Source organism: Choloepus didactylus, chromosome 5, assembly GCF_015220235.1.
Source record: "Choloepus didactylus isolate mChoDid1 chromosome 5, mChoDid1.pri, whole genome shotgun sequence".
NCBI lineage: Eukaryota > Metazoa > Chordata > Mammalia > Pilosa > Megalonychidae > Choloepus > Choloepus didactylus.
In genome coordinates this window covers 61,391,669-61,406,455 of record NC_051311.1, presented here as the reverse complement: position 1 = coordinate 61,406,455, position 14,787 = coordinate 61,391,669, and the positions used below count along the sequence as shown (strand labels likewise).

Here is a 14,787-nt window from a genome sequence, read left to right as displayed (position 1 = left end):
AGAATTTTTGCGAGAACTTTATAGACAGAGCCGCTGACAGTCTGGACTGGAGGAGAAAGACAAGGAACAAATTGCAGGAAAAATTTCTTCAAAGACAGAGCTATGGAGGTTGAGGTCTGGAGTCAAGAGGCCTTGGGCTGGGAGAGTGGAGCAGCCCACCCGCATGGAAAGGGTGAGTTTGCCCAGGAGGTCGAGGGTGGGCATTCCACCTCGATGCTCTGGAAGAGTTTTGCCACCCGAGGTCCCAAAGAGGGTGGAGCACATTCCCAGGGAATTGGGGAGAGCCTGGCTGCCACCACACTGTTCTGGGCGGGTTGAGCGTGTGCCCCGGAGATGGAAGGGAATCCCGGAGCTGCCCTGATGTTTGAGGAGGGTGGGGCCGAGAAGGTGGTCTCCCCAATGTGTGGAAATGTTGGAGCACTCACCTAAGCATTTGGAGAGGAAAGGGCTGCCACAAAGGCCCTTAGGAAGGGTTAGGCTCCCACTCTCTCAAGCCCCAAGGATGCAACGTTGTTCTATAAATGACTCTCAGACTTTGAAATCTAATGAAGTCTGTCCTGCAGGTTTTAGGAACTGTTTTGGTCCTGTTAACCCTGTTTTCCTTACTGTTTCTCCTTATGGCAATGGAAATGTTTATCCTATGAATGTCTCTCCTTTGTATATTGGGAGCATATAACTTGTTCTAAGTCCACAGATCCAAAGCTAAAGGAAAAGTATGCCTTAGGACTGACCACGCCTATATTTGATTTTGATGGGATCTTGTACTTAACTATTGTTACTGAAATGATTTAAGTTTCTGTGGTATTGTGGGATGAATGTATTTTGTATTTGGAAAGAATATGTTTTTCTGGGGTCCGGGGGGTGGAATGTGCCGGTTTGAATGTATTATGTCCCCCAGAAAAAGCCATATTCTTTGATGCAATCTTGTGGGGGAGACATAATAGTGGGGATTAAGTTGGAATGTTTGGATTCGGAGATACGCCCCACCCAACTGTAGATGATAACTGATGGGATATTTCCATGGAGGTGTGGTCCCGCCCATTCGGGGTGGGCCTTCATCAGTGGAGCCATATAAAACATGCTGACTCAAAGAGACTGAACGGAGTGCAGCTATGAGTGACGTTTTTAAGAGGAGCAAGCTTGCTAGAGAGGAACATCCCGGGAGAAAGCCATTTTGAAACCAGAACTTTGGAGCAGACGCCAGCCATGTGCCTTCCCAGCTAACAGAGGTTCTCCGGACACCATTGGCCATCTCCAGTGAAGGTAACCGATTACTGATGTGTTACCTTGGACGTTTTGTGGCCTTAAGACTGTAACTGTGTAGTGAAATAAACCCCCATTTTATAAAAGCCTATCCATCTCTGGTGTTTTGCACTCTGCAGCATTAGCAAAGTAGAACACACCACAAACCTAAATAAGTGTTAGCATGATATACTTATAATGTATTACACTGATGCAGAGGGTTAATAACAGAGTGGTATATGTAAAAACTTCCCATTATATATTATTAAAGACTATATTTGATAGAAATATCTTACCAGCACTACACTAATACTAGGGATGAATAATTAGCAGCTGATAAGAGCTCTGGGATGTATTATGTTATGATAATTGTTTAAAGTTGAGAGTTATGATGATTATACAGCTAAGTGAAGATAATGTAAGAAACTGACCATTTATCTGGGGATAGAATATATATAAAGTGAAATTAGGAACCCACTACTTAATAAATCAAGCGCTCAAGTTTAGGCTTGCTCTTTTGAAACACAGGGTTGTAAATGGGAGGCTGAGCCTTCCTAAAATTATGCCTAAGAGGCACCTCCAGGGAATCTTTTTTGTTGCTCAGATGTGGCCTTTCTTTCTCTAAGCCAACTCGGCAAATAAATTCATTAACCTACCCCAAACGAGGGAAAGGACTCCCAGAAGAATGAATCTTCCTGGCGACATGCCACATGATTCCCAGGAATGAGCCTGGCCGTGGTAGTGAGGGACTGAAAACGCCTACTTGACCAAAAGGGGTAAAAAAAAAAGGCAACAAGCTGAGGTCTCAGTGGCTGAGAGACCCCAAATCAAGTCGAGAGGCTATCCTGGAGGTTTCTCTTATGTAAGCTCCAGCTAGACTTCCCAAAGGCCACAGTATGCCGTGCCCTTACCAAAGGTAGCCCCCAAATACCTAGGTCCCTACCTGATATTCTATAAAAGATGCACTCACTAATTTTTATCTCTTAGAAACTTAAATCCACCAAAGTGTTCCTATGCCAAACAAGTCCCAAACCCTAGAGGCAACAGCCTCTTTAAGAACAACAATCAAGATGCAGCCCCCTTCCCCATACTGTTGACACCCCCTTTCAATATGAACAAGCTAGGGTGCTCACTGCCTAGACACCCCTGAAGATGGAGAAAGGGATTAAGTGAGAGGAACGGGTAGCAATAAACAAGATAAAATTTATCAAAGGTCTCTGAATACTGAAACTTTATACAAATATATATAAATTTTTTAGGTGCTGGGGTGTTGGAATAGCTGGAAGGAGGTAAATGACATGGTGGAACTGTAACCTATAGCATCCTTTGAAATTTGTGCTATACCTACCTGTTGAGCTGGATTTGAAAGTCTTCACCTTTCTGTATATACCCTAAATTTAATAAGGAAAGAACTGAAAATATGAAACTATAACCTATACAATTTTTTAAATTAACTATACAACTGCTTGTTGAGCTGTACATCAACAGCTAACACCTTTCTATATGTATGTTACATTTTACAATAATGGAAATAGCTGAAGTTGTGGAACTGTGACCCATGATATTCTTTGAAATTTGCTCTACTTGTTAAACCGTACTTTGAAAGTTATCACTGTTATGTATACATGTTGAAATTCACAATAAAAAAAAATGCATTTAAAAAAAAAACCTACTAAGAAAGAGAAGCCCAGGACTGGATGGCATCACAGGTGAATTTTTCCAGGCATTCCAAGAAGAATTAACACTGTTCCTGCTCAAACTCTTCCAAAAAGCTGAAGAAGGGGGAACACTACCTAACTCATTCTATGAAGTGAACATTACCCTAATACCAAAGCTGGATAAAGATATTACAGGAAAAGAAAACTTCAGACCAATATCTCTAATGAATATAGACGCAAAAATCCCCAAAAACTACTTGCAAATTGAATTCAACAACATATTAAAAGAATTATACACCATGACTGTGCTGGTTTAGAGCTACTAAGAATACTAGAAAAGCCATGTTCTTTAATCCATTATTTTAGGAGCAGACCTATTGTGGGTGGGACCTTTTGATTAGGTTGTTTCCATGGAGATGTGACCCACCCAATTCAAGGTGGGTCTTAATCCCCTTGCTGGAGTCCTCTATGAGACAATAAAAGAAAGATGAAACTCAGAGAGCTGAGAGAAGCTAAAGACAGAGATGCCCAGAGAAATTTTGGAGAGAGAAAGTGCCATTTTGAAACCAGAACCTTGGAGAAGAAGGACCAGCAGGCGTTGCCTTGTGCCTTCCCATGTGACAGAGGAACCGCAGATGCCAGCAGCCTTTCCTCAGAGAAGGTATCTACCTCTTGATGCCTTAATTTGAACATTTTCATGGCCTTAGAACTGTAAATTTGCAAACTAATAAATCCCCATTGAAAAAAGCCAACCCATTTCTGGTATACTGCATTCCAGCAGCTTTAGCAAACAAAGATAGATTTTGGTATCAGAGAAGTGGGGTGCTGTGATTTGCAAATACTAAAAATGCTGAAATGGCTTTATAAATGGGTAAGGTGAAGATTCTGGAAGATTTGTGAGATCCTTGACAGGAAAGGCTTAGACTTTGAAGAGACTGGGAGGGGGGTTAGAAAAAGGCGGGTTAATGCCTAATAGGCACAGAGTTTCTGTTTGGGGTGAAGAAAAAGTTTTGGTAAAGGATAGAGTAAAAAGTAAGAAAAACATTGTGAACATAATACCACTAAATTGTACACTAAAAAAATTAAAATTTTTAATTTAAAAAATGCTTCAAAAATCCATTTTTATAGGCCTATTTCTGGACTCATTTTGATCTGTTAATCTATTTGCCTACCCTTTAACCAATACTTCACAGTCTTTATAGTAGCTTTATACTGTAACTTTGTAGAATGTGATGAAATCAGTTAGTGTGAGTTCTCTTATTTTGTTTTTCAGATTTAAGATCATTTTTGCTAATCCAGTTTATTTGCCTTTCCATATAAATTTTAGAATCACCTTGTTGAATTCTACAAAAAAAATCTTGCTGAGATTTTAATTGGGATTGAGTTGAATCTATATTTCAATTTGAATACAATGATACATTAACAGTCATTGAAATCCTCTTACTGAGTTTTGTCATCCATAAAAACCTTATAGTTCTCCATTTATTTGAGTATTATTCAATTTCTTTTATCAGCATTCTATAGTTTTCAGGACCCTGATCCTACACATATTTTCTAACATTTTTGCCAAAGTATTTCATTTTCTGGTGCTATTCTAAATGGTCCTGTTTTTATTTCAATTTCAAATCATTTGTTCCTAGTATTTAGAAATATATTTGATTTTTTGTATATGACTTTCTATCCTCTGACCTTACTCAAATGACTCACTAGTTCTATAGCTTTTTTTGTAGATTTCATTGGATTTTCTACAAAGACCATCATATCATCTGCAAATACAGTTTTACTTCTTCTCATCCTATCTGTATGGGCTTTTGTTTATTTTATTACTAAAACTTCAAGTACAATGTTGAACACAAGTGTGAGAGTGAACATCCTTATCATTTTCCTAATCCTAAGGGGAAAGCTTTCACTGTTTCACTATGAAATATGAGGCTAGCTGTAGATTTTTTGTACATGCCCATTGTGGTAGTGTGAAGTTGTATGTACCGAGAAAAGGTCATGTTCTTTTAACCCATTCCTGTGGGTGTACACCTATTGTTGGTGGGACCTATTGGTAAGGTTTTTTCAATTGAAATGTTACCCACCTCATTCAAAGTGGGTCTTAATCCTCTTACTAGAGTACTTTATAAAAGGATAAAACACATACAAAAGCTAAGAGATGAAATTAAAGAGAGGCTCACAGAAAAAGCTCGTAAGAAGCTGAGAGAAAGCCACCAAAGCCAGAAGCTGGAAGCAATGAAATACAGGAGAGAATGACCACCATATGTCACTATATGCCTTACTATTTGACAGAGGAGCCCAAGCTTGCCAGTAGCCAGTCTTCAGAAAAGGTATGTCCTTTTGAAGCCTTAATTTGGCCTAGGAACTGTAAGCTTGTAATTTAATAAATACCTATTGTGGAAGCCAACCCATTTCTGGTATACTACATTTCATCAGCTTTAGTAAACCAAAAACACCCATTATCAGATTAAGAATGATTCCTAATCTGCTGAGATTATCATTAACAGATGTTGAATTCTGTCAGTGTTTTTTCTACAACCCTGGTATGACCATAGTTTCCTCTGTTTTGCCTGTTCAGTGGTAAATTGCAATGGTAATTTTGCCTGAGGGACAAACCTTGTATTCCCAAGAAAAACAACACAATTGTGATGTATTATCCTTTTTACATATTACTCAATTTGATTTGCTAATACTTTGCTTAGGATTTTTGGATTTTTAGATCTATATTCGTGGGTGATATTGAACTATAGTTTTATTTTCCTGTAATATCTTTGTCTGGTTTTGGTATCAGGATAATACTAGTCTCATCAAATGAGTTGGGAAATGGCCCCCACTATTCTATTTTCTGGGAAAGACTGGGTAGAATTGGTATTGTTTCTTTCTTAAATAGTACGTAGAATTCACCAGTGATACTGTCTGAGCCTACAGTTTTTTTTTTATTGGAAGGTTTTTAACAATAATTATGTAGTTTCTTTTTATATTTCTTCTTGAGTGAGTTTTGGTAGTTTGTATCTTAAAGGAATCTGTACATTTAATGTTAAGTTTCTAAATTTATGGGCCTACGGTGGGAGTTCTCAACCAGGGTGATTATGCCATTAGGAGACATTTCAGAATGTCTGAAGAAAACTTTGGTCATCATAACTGGAGGGGTGGGGGTTCTATAGGCATCTAGTGAGAAGAGGATGGGGATGCTGCCAAACATCCTATAATGCTCAGGACATCTCCCTACAACAAAGAATGATGCAGCCCAAAATGTCAATAGTATCACTATTGAGAAACTCTGGCATAGGGTTATTTGTGTAAGTCCCTCATTATCCTTGTAAGGAGACATATTTATATCCCCCCATTCATTTCTAATACTGGGAATTTGTATCTTCTTTCCTTTTTTCCTGATCAGTCCAACTCCAGTTTTATCAACTTTATTGATCTTCTCAAAAAAACACATTTTGGTTCCATGGATTTTCTCTATTTTTTTGCTTTCCTCAATTTCATTGATTTCTGCTCTTTCTCTTCATTATTTCCTCCCTTCTGCTAGCTTTGTTCTTCTTTCCCTAGTTTCTTAACATGGAAGGTTAGATTATTGATTTGAAAGCTTTTTCCTTTTCTAACATACACTTAATAATTTCCACCTAAGCACTGCCATAGCTGTATTACACAAATTTTGGTATATTTTCAATGGAAAATATTTTCAAACTTCTCTTGAAACATCTTCTTTGATAAATGCATTATTTAGAACACTGTTTAACTGCCAAACATTTGGGATTTTCCAGATATATTTTTCTCATTGGTTTCTAGTTTAATTCCTTTATGTTCAGAGAACATCTTTGCATGATATCAATTCTCTCAAATCTGTTAAGGTTTTATGGCCCGGAATAGGTCTATCTTTAAAAATAGGTGGTCTTAAAAGAAAATATGTATACTACTATTACTGGGTAGAGTGTTTAATAGATAAGGAGCAATTGATTGTAGTGTTGCTCAGATCTTCTATATCCGTGATGATTTTCTGTGTATTTTTTTCTACTGATGATAGGGAGAAAGGACTATGAAGTCTCCAAGTATAACAGTGGAGTTATCTATGTCTCTTTTCAATGCCATCGGTTTTTGTTTCATTTATTTTGGAGGCCTGTTAACAGCTGCGTATGCATTTAGGACTATGTCTTCTAGATTATATAATGGCTCTCTTTATCCCTGATAATTTTCCTTGTTCTGAAGTATCCTCTGATATTAATATAACCGCTTCTATTTTCTTTGGATTAGTGTTTGTATGGTGCAACTGTTTTGTTACTTTTACTTTTTTATTTTTTAATTTCCTATCTATTTTTTTCTTTCTCCACTGGCTTTGTTATGTAACAATAATGTCTTTTTAAACAGTTCTATTGAGGTATAATCAGCATACAATAAACTATACAAACATAAAGTGACATTTTAACATTTATATATACCCATGAAACCATCACAATCAAGACAGCGCACCTATCCATCACTTTCAAAAGTTTTTTTGTGCCCCTTTGTAATTCCTACCTTCCACACCACTCCCCCCCTCCACCACCACCACCACAGAGCTGCCCCTCAGGCAACCTCTTTCCTCCTGAAGTCCCAAATTTCCTTCAGGTATCATTTCCCTTCAGCCTGAAAAAATCTTCATTTAGTATTTCTTTTAGAGTAGATATACAGGTGACACATGACTATTAGTTTTCTTTTCCTTCATCCAAGGAAGTCTTTATTTCAACTTCATTCCTAAAAGATACTTTCAACGGACAGAGAATTATGGGTTGTCAGTTCTTTCCTTTCAGCACTTTAAAGATGTTGTTCCTTGTCTTCTGGCTTCCATGTTTTCTGATGAGAAATTAACAGAAATCCATACTGAAGTTCCCCTATATGGAATGTGTCATTTTTCTCCAGCTGCTTTCAAGAGTTTTCCTCTATCTTTGCTTTTCAGAAGTTTCATTATGATGTTTCGGTGTGTAGATTCCTTTGAGTTTATCTTTTATCAGGTTCACTAAACTTTTACAATCTGTAAATTTATGTCTTTCTCTAAATTTGGAAATTTTCAGACACAGTATCTTCAAATTTTTTTGCACCAATCCCTTTCTCCTCTTCTTCAGAGACTCCAATGACATGAATGATATAGTCCCACAAATCAGAAAGTCTGTTTATTTTTTGTTTTTAGCCTTTTTTCTCTGTGTTCTCAGTTGGGATTATTTCTATTAGTTTATCTTCAAGTTCACTGACCCCTTCCTCAGACATTTCCATCGGCTATCCAAAGAATTTTTTATTTTACATGCTGTACTTGTCATTTCTAAAATTTTTATTTGATTCTTTTTTTATATATATATGGTTTATTTATCACTGCTGAAAATTTCTACCTTTCTATTCATTTCACAAGTATTCACCTTTATGGAGCACGGTTCCAATAGCTGCTTTAAAGTCTTTAATAATCCCAACATCTGAGTCTTTTTGGGGTTGGCATCTGTGAACTATCTTTTCCCTTGAGAAATGGTCAGATTTTCCTGGTTGGCTAATTTGTGATTGTATTTTGGACATTCTGAATGTTATGTTGTGACTCTGGGTCTGTTAAAAGCCTCTGGGGAATGTGACTTTTCCTCTACTGGCCCTCTGTGAGCACTGGTTCAAATATAAGTGCAATGTTGAAAGCTCTGGCTGTGTTTCTGCAGGTGTGCTCCGCACACTCACTGCTTTGGCAAGACATCCCCTTCTCCAGGTCTCTCCTCTTGTGACTTCTCCCATATTCACTGGCTCCTAAAGACGCTTTCCCATCTTCTCTGACCAGAAATACAGGGTTCTGTCGGCGCTGTAGTTCCCTGGGCTGTCACAAAACTCTGTGTAAGTGGGCCCACCCTTAGGACAAAGCAGTAAGAGAAGACAGAGGAAAAAAAAAAGGGGGGGGGGATTTCCTCCCAACACCCTTCATAAAGCACAGACCCTTTTTCTCAAGGACAGGTTTTATCTCATGTTTTAAGTGCTCCCCCAACTGCTGCTTTACCAAAGTGATGCTGGTCTGTAAATGGCCTCAAGGCAAGGCCAGGAAAGAAAAAAAAAAAGAAAAACAAAAACAAACAAGGATTCTCTCCCACACTCTCCAGCCTGCAGAGGCCCTGTGTTACCTTCCTTCAGGCCACAAGGAAGGAGGGTCAAACCCGAGGTTAAAGAAGGAAAAATAACCATGAAATTCACTATTGCTACACTGATCACTCATTAAATACTATTTTCTCTGCCCAATTTACCTGCTATCATTTTCTTTTCAGAGCCCTCAAGTAGTTAGTTGCTTTTTTGTATTTTTTGTCTAGAGGTTTTTGTTGTAATCATAAGAGAGATGGGCTGTAGTGGGTTTCCTTCATCTTGGCTGGAATCAGAAATCTCCTGGCTTTTACTTCTATTCACTGTTGTTTATTTCATCAGGCTTTGGAGAAGAAGTTTTATAACTTGGCATCATTTCATCATCTTTCTTCAAAAGTCTTTCACAAATTTTATTTTACAAGAGGATAAGTGTTAATCCAAATAAATCAGGACAGTCTGCCAGCAAACTGGGCAGGAGGGAGGAAAGGGAAACAGGATACAGAAAGATTTTTCAACATCCATTAAACCCACCTTTCTCATTTCTGCCTATGTGCGAGTGCTCTCCTGAGATAGGGAAATAATCCTTATGAATCCAGCCCCCTTGTGTGAAGAATAGAGAAAATGGACTATGCTTTGCTTCATGCATGCAACATACATTCATGTATTCATAAGCATCTAATACATGCAAGGCACATTTCCAGGTGGAGATGGTACTAGGTTATATGAGATACGGTTCTCATTCTCAAGGAATTAACAGTCCAGAAGGCAGAAAAACATGTAAGCAAGTAATTACAGTGCAATGTATTAACCACTAGAATAGAGGTAAAAACAAAGTGTTAGACCAGAAGAAAAACTTACTAAACTGTTGAAAAGAATAGGGAAAACAAGATGTAAAATGATATTTGAGCTATATAAAAAAGGAAATGGGATCATTCCAGGCACAGGGAGAAACATGTACAAAGATATAATGTATCAAATAGCATGCTGAGTTTGGGAAATGGCAACAATATTATTATGAACCCAATGGAATGCCAATATTCAGTTGACAGAAGAAAAGCAGCCATTTCGGAAGAACAAAATGGAGGAACCAGAGACAGGAGGAAACTCAAGACTATGATTTCTGAAAGCCAAAGACATGATAACTACATGGAGTGTTCAATCAAATTAAACTGGAAGGTTGGTCAAGTGAAATGTGGACAGAAAAGTTTGGGTTTTGCAATTAAGAGGTTACTGGAGATTATGAAAAAGTTTTACTACAGTAGTGCCACATTTTTTGCATTTTTGTGCTTTTGTTTTATTTTGGTGATTTTGCTGTTTAAAATAGCCCCCAAGCAAAGTGCTGAAGTGCTGTCTAATGTTCCTAAGCACAAGAGGGCTTTGACGTCCCTCAGAAAGAAAATACAGGTGTCAGCTAAGCTTTGTTCAAGCTTGAGTTATAATGCTTTGGGCTGTGAGTTCGATGTTAATGAATCAATAACAATATGTATTAAATAAGGCGTCTTTAAACACAAGCCTTTAAACAGGAACCTCTCTGTTTTTCCCCTGAGATCAGTGGTTCAGTATTCACTAATTCAGTGTTGATCGCAACTTAATAGAACATAACTACTGCAAATAACAAAATTAACTGGATATGTTTAACTTTAAAAGAACTTTATAGGAAAGTGCCAAACCTTTTCAAAGGTGGTTGTACCGTTCTGCATTCCCACCTACAATACCTACAGCGCATGGGGATTTCAACTGCTCTAAAAGCTTAGAGCTTTTGGTTTTAGTATTGTCAAGCTTTTTTGTTCTAACCATTCTAATGGTTATGGAACGATGTCCTGTTGGGGACTGAATCACGTCCCCCACAAAAGGCACATTCAGGTTCCAACCCCTGGTCCCGTGGGTGTGAACCTTTGTAAAGAGGACCTTTGAAGATGTTATTAGTTAAGGTGCCCAAACTGAATGTGGGTGGGCCTTAATCCAACATGGCTGAAGTCCCTATAAACAAAGGAAATTGGACATGGAGAAAGATGTCACAGGGAACAGCCAGAAGGTGGAAGTCAACGGAACCTGGAAGAGAAAGGAGAAGCCAGAGAAGGCTGCCATGTGGGGGGCCATGTAACAGAAAGACAAAGACAAAGATCTTTAGCAGTCAGCCCCAGAATGCACAGCTTCAGGAAGAAAGCATCACCTTGCTAACACCTCAAAACCTCCTAGCCTCAAAACCTTGAGCCAATAAATTTACATAGCATAAGCCAACCAATTTTATGGCATTTGTTTTAACAGCTGGAAACCTAAAACATATTTCATTGAGATTATAATTTGCATTTCCCTGAAAACTAATGTTAAGGACATTCTCATGTGCTTATTGGCCATTTGTGTATATTCTTTTGTGAAGTATCTCCTTTCCGATTTTCTTAATCACCATGATTTCTTACCAAGTTAATATAGTTGTCTTTGTCTGTAGAATAGTCATCTACTATATTAGTTTTCAGTTGCTATTATAACAAATTACCACAATTAGTGGCTTCAAACAACACAAATTTATTAACTTGCTGTTCTGTAAGTGAAGAAGGTTAGACACAAGTCTCACTGAGCTAAAATCATTGTGCCAGCAGGGCTGCATCCATACCACCTGCAAAATATATCAACCTCAACCCAACATCTCCAGAAGTCTCAACCCATTACAGCATCAACTCAAATTCTAAAATCTCATCTAAATCTCATTAACACAAAAGTCCCAATCTTATCATCAAAATCATCTAAATTAGGTATGGGTCTGGCTCTGGGTATGCAAAATTCCTGAAGCAAAATTCCTCTCCATCTATAGACCTGTGAAACCAGAAAACAAATTATATGCTCCCAAAATACAAGGGTGGGACAGGCATAGGATAACAGCTACAGATATTCCTAAGCCCAAGCTGGCAGGGTTTCTGCTGGTACAAAATTCTTAAAACCCTTGTGTGTCTCCTGCGTAGGTACGATGAGTCACTCCATTAAACAAGGCCCCCACATAGAGCTTTCCTAGATAATCCCATCTTTATTTTTGGCTTCTGTTTAAATGGCTGAGGATATAAATGAGTTGTACCCTTTATCTCTTCAAAGAACATTTTGTGTGGCTGAATACTCTGAATTTTCAATCTTTATGAGGTCTTAGCAAAAAGTAGTACAGCCACTCACTCAGCTTTTTCTCTAGAACATGCTTTCCTGACAGTGAATCTTAGCATCTTTTGCCAATTGGGTAGGCTGAGAATTTCCAAAACCGTCAAGTTCTGATCCTTTTGTTTAACAGTTCTTGCCTTGATTTATTTCTCTCCTCTTGGATTTTACTATAAGCAGCAAAAAGAAACCAGGCCAGGGGGCGGAGCTAAGATGGCAGCATAGAGAGGAGTGGAAGCTAGTTAGTCCCCCTGGAACAACTAATAGACAACCAGGAACAACTAGTAAATAATCTGGAATAACTGAGGTAGGACAAATCTGACTGTTGACTCATCATACACCAACCTGAATTGGGAGGAATGCCTGAGATTGCAGCATAAAATCTGTAAATAAAAACTGCAGACATGAGCTGAGAGCCCCCTCCCCCACTGCAAACTGCAAATCCTGAGAGCCCCCTCTCCCACCGCAAACTGCAAAGCCTCCCTGTGCTAGAGAGCAGCATTCTCCAAACAAGGGAATACAGCTCAGCTGAGCTCCAACTGGGGTTTTAATTTTAACAAGCGTGGACTGCTCAATACAAGCTATGAATCCCCAACAAGCAGACAAAGGCTTTCAGTGACGACTAACCTTGGAGAGCAGGAGGACCTCTCTGGGAGGGACGGGGAGCCCAGAGGACCAAGTGCTATCTCTGGCCCATTGGTGAAACTGAGGGTGGCAGCCAGCTGGCCCTGAAGGGGGGTTTTCTGTCCCTTTTACAGCTCAGTGGAGAAAGCCTCAGCCATTTTCAGTTACCAGTGCTCTGACCCAGACAAGGGTGGAGATAACACAGGCAGAGAGACTATTCCAATGTAAATGGACTCTCTACAGGGAGTGTATTTTCCCTAAGAGGAAAAAGGTGGTGCCAAGCTCTACTACCCGCCTTCTATTCAGAACCAGATCCCAGAGCCTGGGGGAAAACAGCCATGGGCCACAACTCCTTACACCAGTCTAGAGCTACAGGCTGACAGGCACCACCTGCTGAGTAGAAAAGCACAGTGACTTGAGGCATCACAAGGTGTATCAATCTAAGACACCCTCAGGGAGACATGATACTATTGCCTCCTTCTAGACCTGAGCCTGTTCTTGTCTGGGAGAACCTGATTGGGATAACCAAGGAAACCAGATGCCCAGACAACAGAAACTACAACCTACACTAAGAAAAACAAAGTTATGGCCCAGTCAAAGGAACAGACTTACACTTCAACTGAGATACAGGAATTTAAACAACTAATGCTAAATCAATTCAAAAAGTTTAGAGAAGATATTGCAAAAGAGATAGAGGCTGTAAAGGAAACACTGGGCATATATATGGCAGAAATTGAAAGTTCAAAAAAAACAACTAGTAGAATCTATGGAAATGAAAGGCACAACACAAGAGATGAAAGACACAATGGAAACATAAAACAGCAGATCTCAAGAGGCAGAAGAAAACACTCAGGAACTGGAGAACAACACACCTGAAAGCCTACACACAAAAGGACAGATAGAGAAAAGAATGGAAAAATATGAGCAATGTCTCCAGGAACTGAATGACTACCTGAAACACAGGACTGTACTTGTCATGGGTGTCCCAGAAGGAGAAGAGAAGGGAAAAGGGGCAGAAGCAATAATAGAGGAAATAATCAATGAAAATTTCCCATCTCTTATGAAAGACATAAAATTAAGGATCCAAGAAATGCAGCGTACCCCAAACAGAATACATCTGAAGACACTTAAATACATCAGATTATCAAACTTCAAAGATAAAGAGAAAATCCTGAAAGCAGCAAGAGAAAAGAGATCTATCACATACAAAGGCAAAGGACGGCTGATAAGACTATATGCAGATTTCTCAATAGAAACCATGGAGGCAAGAAGGAAGTGGGGTGATATATTTAAGATACTGAAAGAGAAAAACCACCAACCAAGAATCCTATATCTGGCAAAACTGTCCTTCAAATATGAGGGAGAGCTTAAAATATTCTCTGACAAACAGACAATGACAGAGTTTGTGAACAAGATACCTGCTCTACAGAAAAAACTAGAGGGATCACTACAGACAGATAGGAAAAGACAGGAGTGAGAGGTTTGGAACACAATTTTGTGTGATGGCAGCACAACAATCTAAGTACACTGAATAAAGATGACTGTGAGTATGGTTGAAAGAGGAAAGTTAGGAGCATGTGGGACACCAGAAGGAAAGAGGAAAGATAAAGAGGCTTGACTGTATAACTCAGTGAAACCTAAGGTGCTCAACGATTGTGATAAAAGGTATAAATATGTTCTTACATGAGGGAGAACAAATGAACATCAACATTGCAAGGTGTTAAAAACAGGGTGGGATTGGGTGAAAAATACAATCAATGCAAACTAAAGACTATAATTAACAGAAACATTGTATTACACTTCCTTTAATATAACAAAGGCAATATACCAAAGCTAAATGCATATGGGGTGGGGGGGCATGGGGGAAGTGTACGGGACTCTTGGCAATGGTGACGTTGTCTGACTCTTTATTATACTTTAGTTTAATGCTATCTTTCCTTTTGGTGCTTCCTAGCTGTTATGATTTTTTTTCTCTCTTTTTTCTTTTTCTTTTGTCTCTCTGCCTTCTTTGACTCTTCTTCCTTCTTTGTGGAAGAAATGGAGA

The 14,787-nt window shown here is 38.8% G+C and overlaps 1 protein-coding gene across 2 annotated transcripts in view; it reads right to left on the bottom strand.

Moving 5' to 3' along the window:
- The window catches only part of COPG2 (COPI coat complex subunit gamma 2), a 263,073-nt gene that overhangs the window by 197,028 nt on the left and 51,258 nt on the right, over nt 1-14,787 (bottom strand). The gene's annotated exons all lie outside the window — the stretch shown is intronic.